This window comes from Leopardus geoffroyi, chromosome E2, assembly GCF_018350155.1.
Source record: "Leopardus geoffroyi isolate Oge1 chromosome E2, O.geoffroyi_Oge1_pat1.0, whole genome shotgun sequence".
Taxonomy (NCBI): domain Eukaryota; kingdom Metazoa; phylum Chordata; class Mammalia; order Carnivora; family Felidae; genus Leopardus; species Leopardus geoffroyi.
In genome coordinates this window covers 27895129-27916595 of record NC_059335.1, presented here as the reverse complement: position 1 = coordinate 27916595, position 21467 = coordinate 27895129, and the positions used below count along the sequence as shown (strand labels likewise).

The 21467-nt window shown below is 52.2% G+C and overlaps 1 protein-coding gene and 1 long non-coding RNA gene across 3 annotated transcripts in view; one reads left to right on the top strand and one right to left on the bottom strand.

Annotated features, from left to right (window-relative positions):
- The window catches only part of ZNF423 (zinc finger protein 423), a 335974-nt gene that overhangs the window by 27238 nt on the left and 287269 nt on the right, over positions 1–21467 (top strand). The gene's annotated exons all lie outside the window — the stretch shown is intronic.
- LOC123579118 lies at positions 5745–8399 on the bottom strand. Its single transcript, XR_006702630.1, has 2 exons — positions 7674–8399; positions 5745–6180 (listed from the first exon to the last, which is right to left on the bottom strand). It is a non-coding gene; the product is annotated as an uncharacterized LOC123579118 (long non-coding RNA).

Genomic DNA, 21467 nt, shown 5'->3' with positions numbered 1-21467 from the left:
CCTGGACGTCTGGACCTGACCCTTGGCCATACGGGTGGGGTCGCTTTGCCCTGAGGACAGCTCTTTTCTGCTGCTGGAGACTCCTTCCTTCGGCCCACGTGACAGCGGGGTCGGCCCACATCAGGGGTGTTGAGTCCATCTCACAACTGGGGAAGCAGTTCAGTACTCAGCCTTGCAGATGCCAAATCCTGGGTCTGGAGTGGGAGCCAGCTGGTCATTCTGGACAGCACGAAGGTGGGGAGAGTTGGCTGTGGCTCTTTTAAGTTTAAAGACGAGGGATCAGAATCATTTCGAAGAGTTCTTGAACGGGGGAGTCAGATTGGCCATTGGCAGGGGTCAGGGGAAGTGGATTCTGGGACACACCCGCATCCTGTGGGCCGCTACCGCATTGTCAGCATGGGAGTGGGGAGGGGAGAGGACGGGGCAGCCCAGGCCAGGTGGGGCCGCGCTGAGGCAGACTGGGGTCACAGAGGGAGTGGGGGTCGGGCTGGAAGGCGGGTGGAGCCCGATTAGGCGAGGCTGCCGCAAAGCTCTGCCTATGGGTCCGCAGGCTGCCAGAAACATCGCTCAGTTCCGAGGGCTGAGGTCTCTCCCTCAGGGCAGAGAAAGCGCCTCCCTGGGTCTCCAGACCTCTTCTCCATAGCTGGTTGCACAGCAGATTATGGCCTTGCGCGGTGTGCGTGGGCGGGACTGCCGCGTGTGTGCATGGGTTCACGTGGGCCTCGCCTGGTGCTTGGCGCCCGCCCCGGGGACCCTTTTGGGAGAGCGTTGGCTGCCGTATGAGCCTAATGAGCAAAGTATTAGGTGGTGGGGCTGTGGGTTCCCCTCCAGGGCTCGGTCTCCCCAAGGCCCCCGAGGTGGAGCCATTGAAGCTGGTGGAGGCTTTCCTCACTCCTGCTGCTGCTTTCAGTGTTCTTGCTTATGTTGCCTTTTCTCTTTCAGTGGGAAGTGTCGGTGTGAGTAATTATATATATTTTCCCAAACTCGAACTATGCTTCATTTAAACTTCTATAAACATGTCTGTATAATTCTAATTAACTGCTCGCATAAAGCCATCAGAAAGTTACATGGGGAAAGCTCACTTGCCAGACTGTTGCCTAAAAGCCAAGGAAAATATTATGTTCTTCCAACAAACGGACTATTCATGTCGACGGTTCCCAAGATAAACAGGAGATACCGAGGACAAGTGAGATTTGAAGCAGCGATGGCTGAGCCTCTTGTAAGTGGCGCTCACGAGAGCACTGGCGGGGTGGGTGGTTTGATTGAGTGATAAATGCTCTTGGAGAAAAATGCCCCAGACTTGGAATGCGGGGTCAGGACCCTGGAGATGGGCCATCTCATGGTGCTCTTGTTAATGTCCGTGGGCAGGAGGCCACTCGGAATTAGTGAAAGGTCTGAATTAGAAAAGAGTCCACGTGTTTCTGTCAAGTCCTTTCAGCAGTTTGTACTGGGGTTACTAGAAAGCGTGGACAAAGGACAGGCTTGGGGCTGCTCTGCTGAGTGGGCAAGAATGATTTAAAACCAGCCTTCCTTCCTTCAATCTGTACACCTGTGTGTGGTGTTAGCGGTCAGGGCTGACGGGGACAATGAAAGAGAAGTGTGGGGGGCTGGGCTGGGCTGGGAAGGTGTACGTTCAGATTGGGTCGGAGGAGGAGGCCTCACCGAGGAAGTGACTTGGAGTGCAGATGTGAAGGGGGGTGATGTGACTCTCCAGGCAGAACAGCACGTGCAAAGGCCCAGAGCAGCAGAGTGAGTGCGTGTCTGAGGGAGGCCAGGAGGCCCCTGTGCCTGGGGCTGAGAGGTGATGGGTGGGAGGTGAGTGATGACACCAGGGAGCTGATTGGAGGGCAGGGCAGTGTAAACAACCCTTTTACTTTATGCAAGAAGATGCTCCTGAGCTGCTTGGCAGTTCTCTGTTTTATTGCCCTTATTATCAGAATGAAAACGTCTTGAAAACTGAGAACAAACTGAGGGTTGATGGGGGCTGGGAGGGAGGGGAGGGTGGGTGATGGGTATTGAGGAGGGCACCTTTTGGGATGAGCACTGGGTGTTGTATGGAAACCAATTTGACAATAAATTTCATATATTGAAAAAAAAAGAATGAAAACGTCTTGAACATTTTGCGACACTTGCTCTATTGAAGATGAGAATAATGCATAAAAATATAGAGAAGAAAATAAAAAAACCTCCCAATGTCCCCCCCCCCCCCCCCCCGCTCCTCCCCTCCCCCCGCCCACACACACCTGAGCAGGACCGCTGCTGCATTTGGGGAACCCTCCCTTCGGGGACCTTCATTTATCATGTCCCTCCTTCCTGGCCCATGCAGAGGGCACAGGGAAACTCCCAGGTAGGTCCCTACGTGGGTAGCACAGGTGAGTTGTTTGGGGATTGAAATGAAGGAGGTGTTTGTTGTGCCCTTCGAAAAGTTGAACTTGAAGAGCTGGTAGTTTGGGAAATTTGTCGATGGCTGACAAAAACTGTTGGAACGGGAGCCACTGGAGGGCTGAGGGTTTTGTGCGGACCACACTCCGTGGTCCCAGTGAGCATTTGTTGAGTCCCTACTCCGTCCTGGGCGCTGGACGAGAGTTGTCTGCATCCACATCTCTTCCTTCCCCGTGTTTAGAAAAATGTTTTCTTCACATTTTTAAAAAATGTTTCTTTCATTTATTTTGAGAGAGGGAGAGTGCATGCATGAGCGGAAGAGGGGCAGAGAGAGAGAGAGAGGGAGAGAGAGAGAGAATCCCAAGTGGGCTCCCCAGTGTCAGCGCAGAGCCCGACGCGGGGCTTGAGCCTCTGAACCCATAAGATCATGACCTGAGCCAAAACCAAGAGTCAGATGCTCCACCGACTGAGCCACCCAGGTGCCCCACCTCTCATTTTTTTTTTTTATTGTCATAAGATACATACAGCATAAAATGCACTGTCTTGACCACTTGTAAGTGTGCAGTGTCGTGGTATTAAGCACATTCACCTCTCATGCAGCCATTACCACCATGCATCTCCAGAACTCTGTTGCTCTTATAAAACTGAGACTCTGTCCCCATTACACACCGACTCCTCATTCCCCCTTCTTCCCAGCCCCTGGTGGCTGCCATTCTACTTTCCATCTGTGTGGCTTTGACACCCGAAGTACCTCATGTAAGTGGAATCGTAGAGTATTTGTTTTTTTGTGGTATCACTTAGCATAACGTCTGCAGGGTTGATCCATGTTGCGGCAGGTGTCAGGATTTCCTTCTTTTTTTAAAAAAATGTTTTTTTACTGGGGCAACAACTGGGTGGCTCAGTCAGTTAAGTGTCTGACTTCGGCTCAGGTCATGATCTCGTAGTTCGTGAGTTCAAGCCCCGCCTCAGGCTCTGTGCTGACAGCTCGGAGCCTGCTTCAGATTCTGTGTCTCCCTCTCTCTCTGCTCCTCCCCTGCTCATGCTCTGTCTGTCTCTCACAAAAATAAAAGAACCTTAAAAACATGTTTTTATTTATTTTTGAGAGAGAGAGAAAGCGAGCGAGCATGTGTGCAGGCAGGGGAGGGGCAGAGAGAGAGGGAGACACAGAATCTGAAGCAGGCTCCAGGCTCCGAGCTGTCAGCACAGAGCCCAGTGCAGGACTCGAACTCTCGAACTGCATGATCATGACCTGAGCCAAAGTCGGATGCTTAACCGGCTCAGCCACCCAGGCTTCCCGGTTTCCTTACTTTTCAAGGCTGAATAATGTGCCGTTATATGTATACATCACATTTTGTTTGTCCATTCGTCTGTGGGTACGTGGTACACACTTGGGTTGTTTCTATCTCTTGGCTGTTTTGAGAAGAATGTTGCTATGAACACAGGTGTACAAATCTCTCTTTAGGATCCTGCTTTCAATTCTTTTGATTTATACCCAGAAGTGGAATTGCTGGATAGAATGGCAATTCTACTTTTAAGTTTTTAAGCGGCTGCCAAACCATTTTCTGTAGTGGCTGCACCGTTTTATATTTCCACCAACAGTGCACGAGGGTTCCAGTTTTTCCACATCCTCATCAACACTTGTTATTTTCTGTTTTTCTTTGATAGTAGCCATTCTTGTGGGTGTGAGGTGGTATCTCGCTGTGGTTTTGGTTCGCGTTTCCCCACGGTGATGTAGGGCCTCTTTGCATGTATGGCGGCCATTTGCATGTCTTTGAAGAAATGTCTGTTCAAGTCCATTGCCAATTTTTAAATGGGGTTGTTTTTGGTGGTGTTTTTGCGGTTGTTTTCTAGTTTGTTTTTTGAGAGAGACTGAGACAGTCTGGGTGGGGGAGGGGTGGAGAGACAGAGGGAGAGAGAGAATCCCAAGCAGGCTCCAAGCTGCCAGTGCAGAGCCCGATGTGGGGCTTGAAACCACGAAGCCGTGAGATCATGACCTGAGCCAAAACCAGGAGCCGGATGCTTAACTGACTGAGTGACCCAGGCGCCCTGTTGTGAAATAGGGGTTCTCGATGTATTCTGGATTTATGATTTGCAAATATCTTCTCCTGCTCTGTGACAATTTTCTTTTAATCTCACACAACTCAAGGAAGCACCTTACCGTTATTATCACTGATGATAAATCAGGGCGGTGATTGGTTTTCTCCAAATCACGAAGATAATCCGGGACAGAGCTGGTGACGGGACTCATTGTTTTACAGCACGTGAGGTGCTAGATGCTGGAGGCCATCCTCATGGAAATGCATGTGAGGGCATTTGGTGAGCTATGACGATGAGCCTGACTCGTGTGCCCCCTCCTTCAATGGCTTGCCGCTCGTCGCATAACCCTTGCTGCTGTTCTTTCCTGTGCTCTTCGAGGTGTTTGTCTCTCTGATGATGAACTCTCAGGCAAGACATCTGGAGAGGTTCTCTGTTGGTCCTTTGGGCTGCGTGGCCTGGAGGTGGATGCCATATCCGCATCAAACGGGGCCCAGTCCCTGGCGTGTGGCAACCCTTTTCAACAACCAGGAGGTTTTATTATAGCAAACTCTTCTGAAACCTTCTCAGGCCCTAGAAAAGGGACACCTGGAACCACCTAGGTCTTACAGGGCCGCGTGGCTTAGATCTGGATGTTAGGGTCTGCTTTTAGCGGCTTCATTTATTCATTCATTCATTCCCTCACTCATTCATACCGAGGTGTGATTTTTCCAGCAAGGAGATTCCCCTGGTCTCAAGTTTCCGGAGGCGCCCGGTATAATCTAGATTCCAATTAGCTTAATTGCTTCATATTATACTTCTTAGAAAAGATTTTTTTTTTTTTTTTCCGGCTGATGGTTGTGGTTCCAGGAATGTCTACCCCCACCGTCTTCCTTCCTGCTTCTTCCTGTTTCTTTCAACTTTTTTTCTCCGGGACTGGCCCACACCTCAGCCCTGTTATTCCCCAGGCGATTACATCAGTTTGTGTTGCAGTGGCCAAAGCAGGGTGGAGAAAACACCAGGAAAAAAATTTATACCTGACATATAAATTTTATACATAAAGCATCTGAATCTCAGTTTTATACAGACCACACATATATATACGTAACGACATGGACCTTTTTAAATAGGAAATTTCGTTTTAGGTTCTGTGTGTCTGTTTCAGGGAAAGCACTGGACACAGACTCTACCCTGAGTTCTGACCCTGTCCCTCTTCCTTTGGCCATCAACTCCAGAGTTTTTAAAGAGTACTTTTCAACAACCAGAGGAAACTGTTACATCCTGATTGACACAGAGGATGTCGGAGCGGCATTCTTGCTGTTAAGTGATCAGGATCTCAGCCAAGGGAATATAATGAAATCCACATAAAAATTTATTTACCTAATGAAAATCCTGGAGTAATGCATAAGTGGTTCTCTGATAATAAAATGCAAATCTCAAACTATAACCAGGAGGACAATAATCTTCATTAAACGTATTGTCTAGAGGAAGCCCGTGACATCCACTTAACAGTGATTTGATTTGTTTAGTAATTTCCACGTAATATTTAAACTTTATTTCGAGCCTTAAAAACCCGCCCACGAGTTTCTTTCCCTTCTGGGAGAAGGGCAGCTGCTAGTGGGTGAGGGTGCCAGCCTGGCAGATTCTCAGGCCTGTGCTACGGGGCAACCCTTCAGCAGTGGCCTTTTCTAGGCGGCTCGGTGTCTGCTGGAGACGTGGGGGCCAGAGAGAGGCAGCAAGGGGGCAGGTTTCCTTCTGCTCCAGGGACCCGGAAAAGCTCCTGTTCTGCAGGAAAACATAGGATGTGATGACTGGAAAAGCTTAGAGAGGGGAAGCGAGTCTCCTACAGCTTCCAGCCCACTATTGCTGCCTGCCTGCCATCCCACCGGGGCCCAGGGCTTCCGTGAAGCTGTGCCATCATTCGAGCGCTGTGTGGGCGTCTCTGCAGGTGCTCCCTGGGCCCCAGAGCATCCAGTGGCAAACCTCTCGTAGGGCTGGGGGGACAGGATGTTGGAAGCAGGGTGGAAGTGCTTTGGAAGGCTGACCCATGTTGGAAACCTGGTGTGCCATGTGTGAACTCAGGATCCTCATTGGGAAAGGGTCACCAGTCTCTCCCTCCCCAGCTGCCGTGAGGACTCGGGAAACACGTGAAGGAGCTGCCTGGGCTTGGGCTGGGGGCTCTGGTGCCTTGTCTTGGGCTCAGAAGCCTGTTGGGTAGCTTGGAAGGGAAGAATTTGTGTCTGGAGCATTCTGCCCAGTTTGAAACTAAAGATCTAAGCCCTACACAAGAAAAATGAGCCTTTGGGATTTTTTATTTTTGGTGATCACAAAATTCCAAATAAACAGCAGATTAAGGTGTGTGTGTGTGTGAAGTTTTCCCATCAAACGTAATGACCTTAATACTCTTCCCCGACCTTCTGTGTTTCCTCCCTCCCTTTTTTCCCCTATCCAGTTACAACTTCTTTTTCCCCCTTGGAATGTTGCAGAGCATTTGAAAATGTACTAAAATGAAAAGAAGCTACCAATAATCTCAAGTGAGAATCTCCTTCCAAAGACAGCTCAGGACTGTGGTTAAGAATGCAGGCCTGTTCGAAGAGCTTCCTGGCTGTGTGCCCTTGGGCGACCGCCTTGCCCTCTCTGAGCCTCAGCTGCCTCGAATGCAGCATCGATGCCATTTTTCTGTGCAGTGGTGAAGATTAAACAAGATAATGTGTGTAGAGTTCTTGGGAGAGTGCTGGCGCTTAGTCAGCGCCTGATAAATGGGACTGCTTTGTTGCCGTATGAGAAAAGGTTGCCCTGAACAGAGGCCCCGTGAAATGGAGAAGTCCGGCTGTTATCCAGGTAGTGGTGCCAGCCGGCCGGCAGGCCAGCCAGCCTTAATGCCTTAAGCCTCCATCCAAGGCCTGGCTCAGGTTACTCCGGGCCCATTAGCGACGCTGGTCAGAGCTTGGAGCCTCTTAAGTTCAAGGTCGGTCACAGGCCTTGTCCCCCACACGGGCCTCTCTGCTTTGCCCAGAGTCATTAGTCACCAGGGTGGCCTGATGGGAGAGTGGGGGTGACTCAGCACCACCCATCCCGACTTCTGGGCCACACCCCAGGGCAAGGCCTTGCTGGCAGAGGGTCCAGGGCCATAGTCCTGCAGAGACTGAGGATCCACTCACAGATCTGTTAAAAGCAGTTAAATCCTGGTTCTGCCACTGATTAGCTGGGCAAAGCACTTAAGCAATCTGAGCCTCAGTGTTCATACCTGCTGAAGGGGGGTAGCAGTAGTATCTCACCTCTCAAGTTTGCTTTGAGGATGCCGTGTGGTTCACTGGCTGCGGTGAGGTGTGGTTCACTGGCTGCGGTGAGCGGTGCTGTTATCTTTCCTGCTGGAGGAAGGGAGAGCAGGGGAGGCGTTGGGCTGAGGGGTGGGGGCAGGGGAAGCAGGAGATGGAAGTTGCTAGAAGACCAGTGTGTGTCTCATCCCTTCTGACGCAGCTGGGTGCCTTGCAGTGGGACATGTATTCACAGGAGGGAGGGTGAGGGAGCAGTGTCCTTTTGGCTGAATGACCTGCAGGGGTGACTTAGGCAAACGAGTGACCTTCCAGCCCACACGCACTCACGGTTTTGGGTATTGGGGGCTGTCCCCCACACCCCGGGGTTGCTGCCCACGCTCTTGTTGGAACCGATGTATCAGTGAGCCTGACCAGGGACCGCTGGAGGGCCCCTTCTTTCACCTTCCTGGCTCCCCCTCACAGGACAGGCGATGTGGTTTTCTTTAGGAACCATCTCTGGAGGAGGGAGAAAACCATCAGAGGGCATTTGGTGCATCCTCCAGAGCCCTTTTGTGGGTGTCAAACCAGACTCCCGCGGCCGGCCTTTGAGCACAGCTTCCCAGGCTGCAGAGGACCCGGGGCAGTGGGGGGTTGTAATACCCTGAGGCCTGTGGAGCCCAGAAAGGGGCCTGAGTGACAGCCAGACGGGGCCTTCACACACCGGGTGCCAGGGGGAGGGAGGGAGAGAGAGAGAGAGAGAGAGAGAGCGCGAGCACGGCAGGGGCAGAGGGGGGCTGCCAGACAGGGACAAAGGCAGAGACAGAGAGAAACAAAGGAAAAGAGAAAATCCCCTCCTGATACAACCTGTGGTTTAAAGAAAAATGTGGTTTGCCACCTCACAATGCTTTAGAGTGAAACTCTCAGTTCATCCAAAAAAAAAAAAAAAAAAAAACAGCCACCCAGGACCTTTCAACTTTCGAGGCCGGGTGTGATAACACCCCTTATCTGATACACTCTTCTGGGCCTGGAAGGTTCCCCCACCCATGCATGGAATGAGTTTGAAATGAGAAGGATCGGAGGCAATCAGCTGCTGCCAAATTTGGGAGCAAACATTTTTCTTTCTGGATTTAAATAATTGCATTGCATCCCCAGCTCTGGTTCTCCTCTGAAACCAGCCCCAAATGACATTTGGCAGGCTAACGATGGTCTGGTTTTCTCCCCCTCCTCCCTGTGGGGCTTTCTCAGAATATTTTCCTCAACGTCTGGGTAGCTGGCTTTTAAACCAGTTCATTTTTTTTTTTTTTTTTTTTTTTGGTTCGGGTTTCAAATTTTATTAAATTTAAATTTTATTCCATTTCAGGCTATAAAATCTCCAAAAGTGGCTTTGAAAGTGAACAGGTTTTGGCAGGCTGGAAATAGGTTACCTCCAATGCAAATAAAACAGTCTAGCTTCCGAGGAGAACAAGGCTCCAAGGGTTGGGAAAATGCATGGGGCGGTTAGAGACCGTGGCATAGAAATGGTTGGAGACCAATTTAAAAGCACATATATTTTAAATGAAACATTGTGTGGACATATGGAACCAATAGCTTTGCCAAAAGCTCAGTTCTGGGGATCAAGTCTTAAGCGCTAAACTTTAATCTGACTACCCAAGGTGATTTTTTAGCAAATGAAAGCTCCTTTTTGCTTTCTAGTCTAAGGGGAATCTTAATACATTTTTAAATTATTTGGCATTTTGAATTAATTTTCTTAGAATGAAACAAGATTCTTAAATTGGGATCTTGTAGGGAAAAGACAGCCAGGTAATTAGTGAGCTGATCTCCTTTTCTGACACATGGATGGGGGGGGGGCACGGGAGTTGAACCCCAACCAGGGTGCACACAAAATCTATTTTAGAGCAGAAATTTCAAAGTAAGCAACACCATCTGTTCTTTAATTATTTCTCCTTATAAAAAAAAAGTCGCTAAATTTATTTGGGTTACTTAGTTGGAAAGAAATTTCTTTAAGACACTGAGAACTGGAGCCATTAAGGCAGATTGTCAGCTCTTGTTTGCTAGGTGTCCAAGAACTCAAAATAGTAAAGGCATTTGAGAATTGACTTTCTTTTCCAATGCAGCTTGCTCTCAGCCAGGGTGTGGTTACTGGGCACCTGGGGGACAGTCTTCTGCTCCTATTTGGGGACAGGGGCTATGGGATCCAGTGGAGGGCTCATGCTCTGGCAGGACAGTCCGGGGAGGTGAAGTGTAAAGCTTTGCCTTTTCACCAGCTGATGGGGGTGTACTCCCCTAGAGTGGGGTGAGGCCACTGGGATCCCTCCCTCTTCCAGAGTCCTCACCATTCATCTGTCCATCTGTCCGTCCGTCCATCCATCCATCCATCCGTCTGTCCATGATCCATCTAACAAATATTCATTGAGGGCTTACTCTGAGCTGGGCACAATATTAGGCCCCATCCTTGTGGAGTATACAATCTTGTGAAAGAGATGATTGTCATCAACTCCTCACACAGATGAGCCTGTGATTACCAACAGTGACATGTGCTCTTTGGGGTCTAGACCAGCACGTTCCAACAGACCTCTTGTTGATGAAGAGAATGTTCTATATCTGTGCCGTCCAGTCTGTGAGTGGAGCTCAGGAATCTGGGCTTTCACAATGCCTCCCGGTGATTTTGTGCAGTCCTGCTGTAGAGGGAAGGTAGGCCTGGTTGTGATGCTATATTGCAACTCAGTTGGGGGGTGGAGATGTCAAGGAGTAGGGGAATTGGATTTCAAATGAATAGAAAGCTTCCCAGAAAAGGGGATGATAGGACTGAGACTGAACTGTGAGTAACTTGGGGAAGATTGTGGGCCTGGCCGGGGCGCGGGGGGAGGGCACTAGTGGTGTTGATGGTGGCATACGGCTCACCATGCCCAGAAGGCTTGGCACACTTGATGAACTCGGGAAGGGCCACTGTTGGAGCACAGAGAAAGGGGTTTGTGACCTGAGGTTACAGAGGTTGGCAGATGGAAGACTGGGGGATTCCAGCTGTGTGATTCTGGACTAGTGCCTTAACCTCTCTGGGCCTTTGATAGACTGGAGATGCCATACTTTGCTCCTCACTTATCTAATAGGTTCCAGAGGACAGATGGAATGAAGTGTGTGTACCGAGCATACATGTGCAGAAAACAACCATGGGGGGGGGGTGGGTTTTAATTTCTTTTCTTTTTCTCTTTTATTAAAAAATTTTTTTTCAAATGTTTTATTTATTTTTTGAGAGCGAGAGACAGAGTGTGAGTGGGGGAGGGGCAGAGAGAGAGGGAGACACAGAGTCCAAAGCAGGCTCCAGGCTCTGAGCCGTCAGCCCAGAGCCCGACATGGGGCTCGAACCCACGAACTGTGAGATCATGACCTGAGCCGAAGTCTGATGCCTAACCGACGAGCCCCCAGGTGCCCCATGCTTTAATTTTTTTAATGTTTATTTTTGAGAGAGAGCGAGAGAGAGAGAGCGAGAGAGCATGAGCATGGAAGGGGCAGAGAGAGAGAGGGACAGAGGATCTGAAGCAGCCTCTGTGCTGACACCCGGGCCTTATTCAGGCTGAGGCACACGGCTGTCCCTGTGGCTCTCAGACCCAGACCCTGGATTGGTGTCAGGGACCCATGTTCCAGTTCCTGCCCTGCCTCCTGGGAAATCCTCTTGGGGCCTCCATTTCTCTTTTACTGAGTCTGTAATCTTGCAGGCCTCTTCCAGAGACTTCATCCGGAACTCCCGGTTGGGCCAAGAGGGTGAGCTCCTACAAGTGCCTTTTAAAATCAGATGTAACCAACTGCCTTTTGGGGAAAGGCTTCCTAGTAATTTTAGCAGCATCTTTTCTGGTGTCTAGACCTAAGATCAGCATTTTAGGGAAAAGTGTCGAGATAAACTCTCCCCTGCCTCCCTTCTGCCCTCCCTCTGCACTGCCAGGACTCTGTGCGCCCCCCTGCCCCCAGAACGTCAGGTGGCCAGATCCTCGGCCGAGCCCCAGCTATTTGGCAGCTGAAAGGTTGTCCCTGGAAGACGCCAGACTTTATTTTGAGATCGCAAATGTGGTGGATGCTTCTCTGCTGGAAAAACACCAAGTGTCTGGTCTCAGCTGGGGGGTGGCATTTGGAGGGGGGGGGATATTAGCAGCTTCTTATCTAAAATAGACATGTGCTTCTCTTCCTTCTCAGAAACTTTTGCTGTCAACTGTGTCCTCAGTACTTGGGAGAGCGCCTCGAGTGTAGTCATTGCTCGGTTTTTGCTATTGTCGCTATTTTTGTTATTAATTTCTGTTTTTCCAGGACTGAAATGTTGCCTTGGTGTCTCTCTAGATAAAGGCACTTATGATGATCTCTTTGGAATCTTCTTTTTAAATCTTCTTTAAAATCTTCTTTAAAAAGGAGGAAACAGTAGGAAAGTACTGTTTGACTCAAAGAAATGAATAGCTAATGGTAGAATTTTAGCCACCTGGGTAAGACACTGACTTGTAAGGGAAGAGACCTTCCTAGCAGCGCTCATGTCATTTTGACTCAATGCCAACAAACACACTCAGGACCTCCACTGAAATACGGCAACAGAGATTGCAAACTGGTTATCTGAGGATCCACATCCAATGCCAGAATATTTTGTTTTGTGGGCCACTTGGGATTAAAATTTGTTTGGAATTGGAATGTCACACGTCAAATTCAGAAAACATTGCACACATGCAAAATCCAGATTTCTAGCTTCTTTTCAAAGGAATCAGAAGATCTGACTGTCCTGACGCTAGCTGCACAAGCAGGGATTGGCCGCGGCTGGCCGTTTACACCAGGGCGTGCACGCTCTCGCTTGCCACGGTTCTGCTTGTCCCTGCCGTATTAGGTCTTGCTCTCCGTTTTGTGTTAGCTTCCTGGCCCCAGAGCTCTCAAGCATTGCCAGTACTCAAGGGATAAATGAGATGTGTCAGTGACAGTTCCTGCTCCAGCCCTGCTTCCGGCTTGCTGTGTGACTTTGCTCCAGTTATACCACCTCTCTGTGCCTCAGTTTCCCCATCTGTCCAGTGGGACATTGGACAGGATCAGCGGCTTTCCACTGTGCTTGGATGAACTAGCCAGGAGAGGCTGTGAGGTGGGGTGCTGGGCCCCGTGTCTTATTGCCTTTATGAATTAAGGTTCTGCATTGGACTTCTGGAAAGGTAAGGGAAGTGCTTAGCAAAGTCCGGGAAACTGCAAGATCACTTCCTTCTCTGGCCCATATCAAGATCTGTCTGTCCTGCTGCTGCCCGGTGGGGGGGGGGCGGTTCTTGGGGGAGTTCTGCCCCCCAACCCCCCCAGACGAGTGATTGAGGGAGTCAGGGCAGGGAAGGGATGGTGATGATGATGATGATGATAATGGCTACATTTACTGAACAGCATTGTTCTCCCACTAAGGCAGATGTTCTCTTCCCCAATTTGTATGCGAGGAAGCTGAGGTTCAGAGAGGTTGAATAACTTGCCAAGGGTCACACAGCTGATGAGTGCCAAGGGTCACATAGCTATGGGCCTGGGTTTGTTTCATTCCCGACCCTGAGCCCCTGACAGCATGCTGCTGCTCCTGGGGTGGCTTGAGAGGGGGCCATTCTCATGTACATGTGTGGGGAGAGCTGGCTGCAGAGGGGAGGCCAGTGCTCTGCTCCATTAAGCTGCGCGTTCTTTGTGTGTGTGTGTGTGTGTGTGTGTGTGTGTGTGTGTGTGTGTTTTAAAGTAGGCTCTGTGCCCAATATGGGGCTTGAACTCACAACTCTGAGATCTAGAGTCACATGCTCTACCAACTGAGCCAGCCATGGTTTTTTAAAAAAATACGTGTGTGTGTGTGTGTGTGTATTAAATATATGTGTATGTAAATAACCTCTCTGTATCAGATGGTATAGCCAATCCAGTTAATCTGGTTATTTCGGAGGAACTTGGAGATTTGGGAGTAATTTGGGTAGTTCTCATGATGGGCACGTTTCCTATCTAAGCCTCACGTTGCCCCCCTGAGAGAGGGAATCCCACCTCTGTCCTTGTTTGTCCTCCAGACCCTGCCCCATTGTTGCCAAGGCTGAGTATAACTTCCCATCGCTCAACAACACCAACGTGCTGGGCACGTCATTTACCCCGTGGGCAGCCCCGTGAGAAGGTAGATTAATCACACCCAGTTTATAGGTGGTGCTTGGAAAGGTGGTGTTACAGGTCTGGTCTGGGGTCCCACAGTTGCTGAGGGCCGGTCTGCGACTGTGACCCAGGGCCTTCTCCAAGCCAGCTCTCAGCCCCTGGGAGCCCTTTGCTGGACCCTGGGCACAGCCCCATGCTTTCCTTGCATTGTTGCTTCCTGAGTTGTCTGGGGTTTCCAGGAAAGAGAGGTGGTGGTTCAGCTAATCCTGCTAATTTCCTTGAGTAAGGAGGTGTTTGTTTTCTTCCTTCAGCTTCTTCTGGGGAAGCCTGAGTGAGGCCTCCTCCTGACTTTCTAAGGCGTTGATGTGGGTAAGAGGGGTGTGGACCCTCGGCCCTGGCCTGAGGTGAGCTCCTGCGTGGGGGATGACCGTGGGACCATCCTGTGGGCTCAGCTATTGTGCTGCTTTTCCTGTCCATTGGGGCTCAGTGGTTGCTCACCATAGAAAGGAAATCTGGACAACTCAGGCCAAAAGGGAGTTTAGTGTGAGGGGAAGGGGGAGCTGATGGAATGACTAGAAGGTGAAGCAGGACCCAGGGCACCTGCAGAGATTAGTGGAGCACGAGGAAGTGGCTCTTGTCTTCAGGGACCTGCCCCCGCCCCCGTCAAAGAGCGCCCCCCTCCTCTCTCTCCTGTGTTGCCGTGCTCAAGGACTAATGTCCCGGAAGATCTGAGCATCTAGCCAGGTTGGGTGCCAGGGGAGGGTGAGGAATTTGACTGACAGTCCTTCGAGGTCCAAGTGGGTGAGAAGTGGTTCCCTTGGGCACAAGCAGGGTGCTGATATCAGAAGCTGGCCAGTGGGCACCTGGTGGCCAACGCATCTGCCTGCCATGGTGCCCTGCTAGGTTGTCCATCTTGGAAGATGCCAGCAGCCTGAGGGCAGGAGTGACAGGAGCTTCCCCAAAGTCCTGCAGCCTAAGGGCCAGTCCAGGGTGGGGGACCAGCAAGGAGAGGAGGACACAGCCGTGTTTCCCAAAGTGCAGCATGGGTACCCCTGGTGGTGTGGCAGGGGATTTTAATGAGAACACATATGAACTTAAAATTAATTGCTAATGGATACACCAGGCCCCAAATTCAGAACACCGCCAGCCATCCACTGCCCCTCCTTGGAGACCACTGGCGTCATTGGTTTCTTGTTCCAGAGCAGTTCGGTGTAAGTGCACACGTGTGACAAATGTCTATATTTTCTCTCCCTCCCCCGTAGACATGGAAGCACGCCTACAATCCCTCCCATTTTCTTACTCTCCAATCTGTTAGACGCGATTCCAAACCAGGTGATTCAGGCTGCTTCTGTGCCATGTATGTTAGCTCGGTATTCTTGGGGTGTCACGTGCCAGCCAGCCTTACGTGTGCAGCCTGATGCAGTCTGACGACAGGAACACGTAGGTGTAACCAACATCAGGTCCGGCCTCCCCCGGAGCCTGGCATGCCCTTGCCCTCCCCTCCCCCCACAAGGGTAACACCCGTCCTCCCACCCATCCTCCCACACACACTTTGGGTTTATGTTATTGTGTTTTTGAAAAAGTTACAGTCAGCACATCCAACGTGAGATTCCCCAGATATTATTGCTTAGGATGAAAAGCATAGTCCTAGGTAGTCCTAGGTGTGAGGCTCTTAATCTGGGGAGACACAGAATTGCCTCGGGCGCTCTTTTGTATTATGACAGTGGGATAAGCCTCAGGTGACCCCTGGGGCCATGGGGGCCTTGTCTCCTCCTGCTGTGGCCCTCAAGCCCAGGCTCCTCCATTTCCTACAAGGCATTGCTCATCTGGAGTGGACACCCCTGTAGGACAAGAGGGGAAACCTAGGGAAATGCGTCCATATTTGCTAGCCTAGTATGGCTCAGCCTACGCCAGTAACGTTGGCCCTGCCTTCTCTCTGCCCCTCTCTCCTCTCATAGTCTGGTCAGGCACCAGGTGGTACTTTAGATGACCTGGGAGCTGGGACCCTCTGACCCAAAGGTTTGGTGTGTGGGGTTGTTTAGGGCAGGATGGGCCTAGGTTTGAATCCCAGTTCTGGCACTTGTTGGCTGCATGACTGTGGGTGAGTGGCTTAGCCTGTCTGGGCATAGGTTTCCTCACTTATAAAGTGAGGATGGTTAAATGCTCCTTTGCAGGGTTCCTGTGCGGATTATATGAGCCCACTGTGTGTTGAACACCCAGCCCAGTGCTCGGTGTACATGCTCAGTGAATGGTCATTCTTGTCACAGTTTCAATTATTGTGCTACTTGGAGGTCTTCTCCCTGTCCCTAGGCCTGGAGCTGCAGGGGAAGTGGGAAAGGAGAGCAGGCACAGAGGTCTGCTTCTCTGCCTGCCCCTGTGGCATCCATCCCAAATGAGCAAATGCTCTCAGCGGGGCATGGGGAACGGAATCTCTCCCTGGCTGGCTGTGGCCGGCCAGCCCCAGGGCAGCTGTCCTGTTCCCAGATCCAGGGTTCCAGGCTGGGTGGCTGAGGCAGGCAGGTTGGGCGGGGGCCTGGGCAGCTGACAGAGCCCCCCAGGGGCCTAGGAGGCCAGCTGCAGCCTTGGAGTGGAGCAGACAGCCAAATCATCACTTAACCCATTCTGTTCCTGCAGGGATGGTTGCTCTTCCAGGGCCTGACATGGTTCCTCTTTTCTTTCGATTGCCTCATTTGCCCTGTGAATTCCCTGTTAGACCGGGGGTCTCCAGCATGCAGTGCACGGACTGTATCTGGCCTGTGAGAAGTTTATTGGACCTGTTTAAAAATTGCAGTGATTTATATAAACATTCAGATCTCTGGCCTTCCGGGAAAATCCAGAGGATCTGACCCTTCCGGGCGGGCGGCAGCTTTGACTGAGGGGGGGGCGGGGGGGGTGGGTCATTCACAACCCAACTGTCTCCCCCTCTTTCCAATATCTCTGGTGGTCATTTGAGATCCTGGCCTAAAGAAGCCTGTCAAGGTCAACTGTAATCTCCTCTCCTAGCTGAGCCTTGAATTCCCTGGAGGGTCTCTCTAGCTCTACTTGACCCCCTCGCATGCCAGCAGCCTCACTACCTCCTGAGTGTACCTTTCCATGGAGGCTCTGCTGGTAGAATCCTATCTGTTCCTTCTTGAAATCTCCCTGTAGTGACTTCCACTGGTTTGTCTCGGCTTGACCCCTTGGGGCCACACAGCAAGCTCAGTCCCTCTTCCCCATGACAGCCCTTCAGATTCCTGAAGACAGCCCTGAGTCTGCCCCGCTGGGCTCAACAGTGTCTGTTCCTTTGCTTTCCCTCCTAAGATGTGGTTTCAAGATGCCCCATTATCTTGGTGCCCCTCCTTGGCCACCCTCCAGTGTGGCCCTGAACCTCTCGCAGCTGGACTTTCCAGCAGTGCCCTGCACACCCTGGGGGCCATGAGGACACGCCTGGGGCCCAGTTCTGTTAAAAAAGGGAAATGCAGCGAATGGAAAGTGTTCCAGAAGGCCAAACACCTCAAAATACCTACAGCATTTCCAAGTGGGACCTTATGGGTCAGTTTTATTTTTCTCTGTGTGCCTGCCTGTATTTAAATTTTTTTCTCCCTAGGGAGAAAACGTTTTTTTTTTTTCAACGTTTATTTATTTTTGGGACAGAGAGAGACAGAGCATGAATGGGGGAGGGGCAGAGAGAGAGGGAGACACAGAATCGGAAACAGGCTCCAGGCTCTGAGCCATCAGCCCAGAGCCTGACGCGGGGCTCGAACTCACGGACCGCGAGATCGTGACCTGGCTGAAGTCGGACGCTTAACCGACTGCGCCACCCAGGTGTTCTCCCTAGGGGATTTAAAAAAAAGGTGAAAAAGCAAAGGGCTTGGGATGAATTCACTTGAACCAGCTGATAGTGGTGCCTGCTGGGGCAAAGCCCTGGCTGGGAATGAGGAGAGGAGGGACAGGATGGGGCCCTGCGTTGGAGAGCTTACTGCCTCATGTGCCCAGCTGAGCCTCACACTGAGAGAGGATTATGGGAAGCAGAGAAGGGGGAGGGGTCTGTCTCTCCAGGGATGGACAGGACTTTTGGATACCAGAGGTCAGGTGTGGCGTCTTAGGTGATGGAGGCACCTGTAGCAAAAGTACTGAGGCAGGAAAGTGTTTGCCTGGAAGGCCGGGGTACAGATGCATGAGCTGGAACAGCAGGTGTCTGAACCCGGGAAGGGTCCTCGGGGACAGAGAGCTTGGGGCCGGATAGAGGAGTCCGAAGGCTCTTCTGAAGGTGACGAGCCCAACAGCAGGAGTGACGATAACTGTAATTGCATCAGTGTGCTGTCTCTGGAGGCAGAGCTGGGTTATTCTGGCTTTTCCAATCTGTGGCTGTGTCACCTTGGGCAGGTCACTTCCTGTTCTCAAGCCTTTATGTGCTGGTGGGTGCTGTAAGCTTATGCAGACCTTATCCAGTGCCCGATGGCGAGCACGCGCTGTTAGTTCTCCCACTGTACAGATGCCTACACTGAGTCAGAGGTGCAGAACTTCTGTCTGGGCCTGCTGGGCTCCATGCCTGGGCTCTTTCCACTCCACTGCCTGCCTCTTAGAAGGTGTGAAAGGGGGTGGGAGGCCTGCCCGGGGGTGGGGGGGTGGGGGGGGTGGTTGTGCCTGGCGCAGATGTCTTTCAAGGTTTCCAGAGAATACTTTTTAGCCTGATGAGGAAGGCTGCAGGGCTGGGGGATTCTGTTGGTGGCTGCCGGGCCCAGGTGGGGAATGGGTGCCTCCCGTCAGGGGCTCTAGCATCCAGCTTGGTCAGGTGAGGGGGAGTCAGGCCCTTATCCCCTGTGTGTGGCGGGGGGCACCTGGGCTGGAATAGCTGGAGGAGGGACTGAGGCCTCCGTGCTGGCCTGGCCCTCTGGTCCGAGTGGCTGTGGCACATCTATCTCTCTGGCAGGGCCAGGCTGGGCTCTAGGGGGATTTCTGTGTTTCAGGGGTCCTCAGTCTGCAGAGGGGCATTGCTGCTGCGAACTGTCTGTTTCCGTAAAGGAAGTGCCCGGTTGACTCGGGGACCTGCCTGTGCCCTGTGGGGTGTGTGATCAGCAGCGACAACCAGGGAGATCTGGTAGGACTGGGAAAGGGCCTGGCCCCTGGAGTCCGGGCCGGGCTGGACCACCATGTGCAGTAGGCGCTTCACTTCTTGGGCCTCAGCCTTCTCCTCTGTGACACATGACACGGTGTCGCCTGTCCTGACCCCAGCCCCCCCCACCCCCCCGTCAGAAAATGTGATTCCCACAGGGTGTGAAAGTGTGTTGAATGCAGTAAAGATGCATACAGATGCCAGCGGCTTTGTTGGTGGAGGGACCTTGGCTGGCTCTTTGAGCCAGGACCACCGCCGTGGCCGCCCTCCGCCGCGTACCATCTGTTGGGCTCTCACGGCGCACTTGACGCTGAGCTCTGTCTCCTACCCCATCATCTCATTGCCTCCACACAGCACCTCTGAGGGGTCGATATTTGCATCGCCCCATTGGACCTACGAGAAAACTGAGTCACACAGAGAGACCACGTGCCCCGTGTCACACAGCTGGGTAAGCCAGGGCTTGAAGCCTGGGTCTGCCAGATTACAGACCTTGTGCTCTCAGCTGTTGGAGCTCCCCGACTGGGAGATCTTACAGGCCAAATACACTGATGAGCCTCCCTGCGGAAGCATGAAGAAGAGTGGAAACTGAGGCATGCCAGGCCTGAGAGCTGGACGTGGCAGGGCAGGACCGGAGCTCTGTGCTTTAGAGGCCGCTGGATGGCTGAGGTTGAGGAGCCTGTGAGCAAGGGGCCAGGGTGTGCCCCCACTTCTGGGCTAGCCTCCAGGCCCCCAGGAACCCCCTGCCTGCGTGGCCCTAGACCACCCTGGGTCTCTGTGGGCCTCTTCCCATGTTTGTTTCCCAAGGGTGGACAGAGCTTCTCCTTGTACGTTCCCCGGGAGAACTGTCTGTGGGGAGGAGGGCGTGGGCAGAGCTTGGACATGCGGGTGCCCTCTCGGCGAGGGAAGGAGCTGAGGGTGGGAAAGAAGGGTGCAAGGTGGTGGCTGCCTGATGGCGGGGTGAGCTCCCGTGTTTGCCCTGCCGCGTGGTCCCGGATGGGCACTCCAGCCCCAGAGCCCTGGGGTCCTTGTCACCAACCTTAGGAGCATGTTTCAGGTGCCATGGGGCTAAACAGAGGTACTGGAAATAGTCCATAAGAACAGGGAGCATGAGTGGTTTTTCCCAGCTGTGTAAACCCACCCGGGGGCCCCCACCTTTTCCCCTGGGAGCCAGGATGTGGGAGCTGGCAGGAAGAAGGCAGCCGCATCTGCTTTTGCAGGTGCTGGAGGGAGACCCTGGGCCTCGGATCCTTTCTCATGGATCCTCCTTATCTCTTTTCATCCTTCTGTCACCTTCCCTAAGTTCTGGGGGCAGGGGATCAGGGTGTGAACTTTGTTTCTACTCCCCCTGAACCACACCTGTGCCACCTGCACCCTCCCCGAGGCCCCTCGGCCCGGTAGAGGGACTGAGGTACGGCCCAGGAGGAGCCTGGCCCTGGGCAGGGTATGTGCAGCATGTGCAGGAACCCCGGCCTGTCCCGTGCTGCACCCAAGCAGCGTCCCAGGGGCCCCGAGGCCGGCCCCTGCCAGCAGTGAGCCAGATGTATTTTTTCGGATGGTGTAGGGGGAGCGTCTTCTGTGTGGGTGTCCTCGCATGATGTGTGGGCTGCTCTGTTTTGATCGAAGGGAGCCAAACTGATTTTCCTGGCCCATCCAAAGCAGAAAGTTAAATAAACACAGCCAAGTATTATCACAGGACTCGAGGAAAATGAACTCCGTCCCCACGGGCAGCCCACATCTGGCCAGTGTTGGGCGTCTCTGGGCTGTGGGATGAGACAGATGTGATTGATGGTAGGAAGGCCTTCGTGATCCACCCCCCACCCCCCCCGCCGCCCCTGCTCCGACACCAGGGACGTGCCTCCTCCTTCCACGCCTGTATGCCTTCTCAGGGCCCGCGGTGGTGCTGCCGACAGGCCCTTTGGGGCTTTGCCTTCAGTGGGACCTCCCCCTTAGGCTTTCTGAGGCTAGTTCTCCCAGGCTCATCCTGGTGCTCGCAACGGATGTGCAGCCTGTGAAATGGGCCCATGCTGGTGAGGCCCCCGTGCCCGGGCCCCAGTGTGGGGAGGTGACCGGGCGCACTTGGGAAGCAGCCCTACTTGTCAGGACTTTCCATCCTGGCTCAAGGCCATGGTGGGCCGATGAGCCACATGCTGGGGGAGAGTCTGTAGCTGGCATGTCCCCTGCCATCTTCCTCAGTTCTTGTCACCTGACATGCAGCCCTCACTGAACTTAAATGGGCTGGATGGCTTCAGAGGGCGACCTGTATGAACTTGGGGCTGGGAGGAAGTGAAGAGTTATCACCTAGTTCTCAGAGTGCAGAGTGCCTGCATTCCCCCAAGCGTGACATTCCACATTCCATGTTCCTGAATCCTGCAGTGGTTCAGGTGGTCGATAGGCAAAATGAGGGCTTTTCCCCCATACTTCTCTGTTTATTTTACTATTAGGCAAATGTTGCTCGATATGTTTATTCTAATATCTATTAGAAAAAGTGTTAGTAGCACACCAGATGTGTGATTTCACGTAGAGTGCCCTTGGGAGGCGAGAAGAAAAGGTATTTATGCAAAGGAGGGAAGCTGAGGTAAAGAAAAGCATTCTGTAACTTTTTTTTATTTTTATTT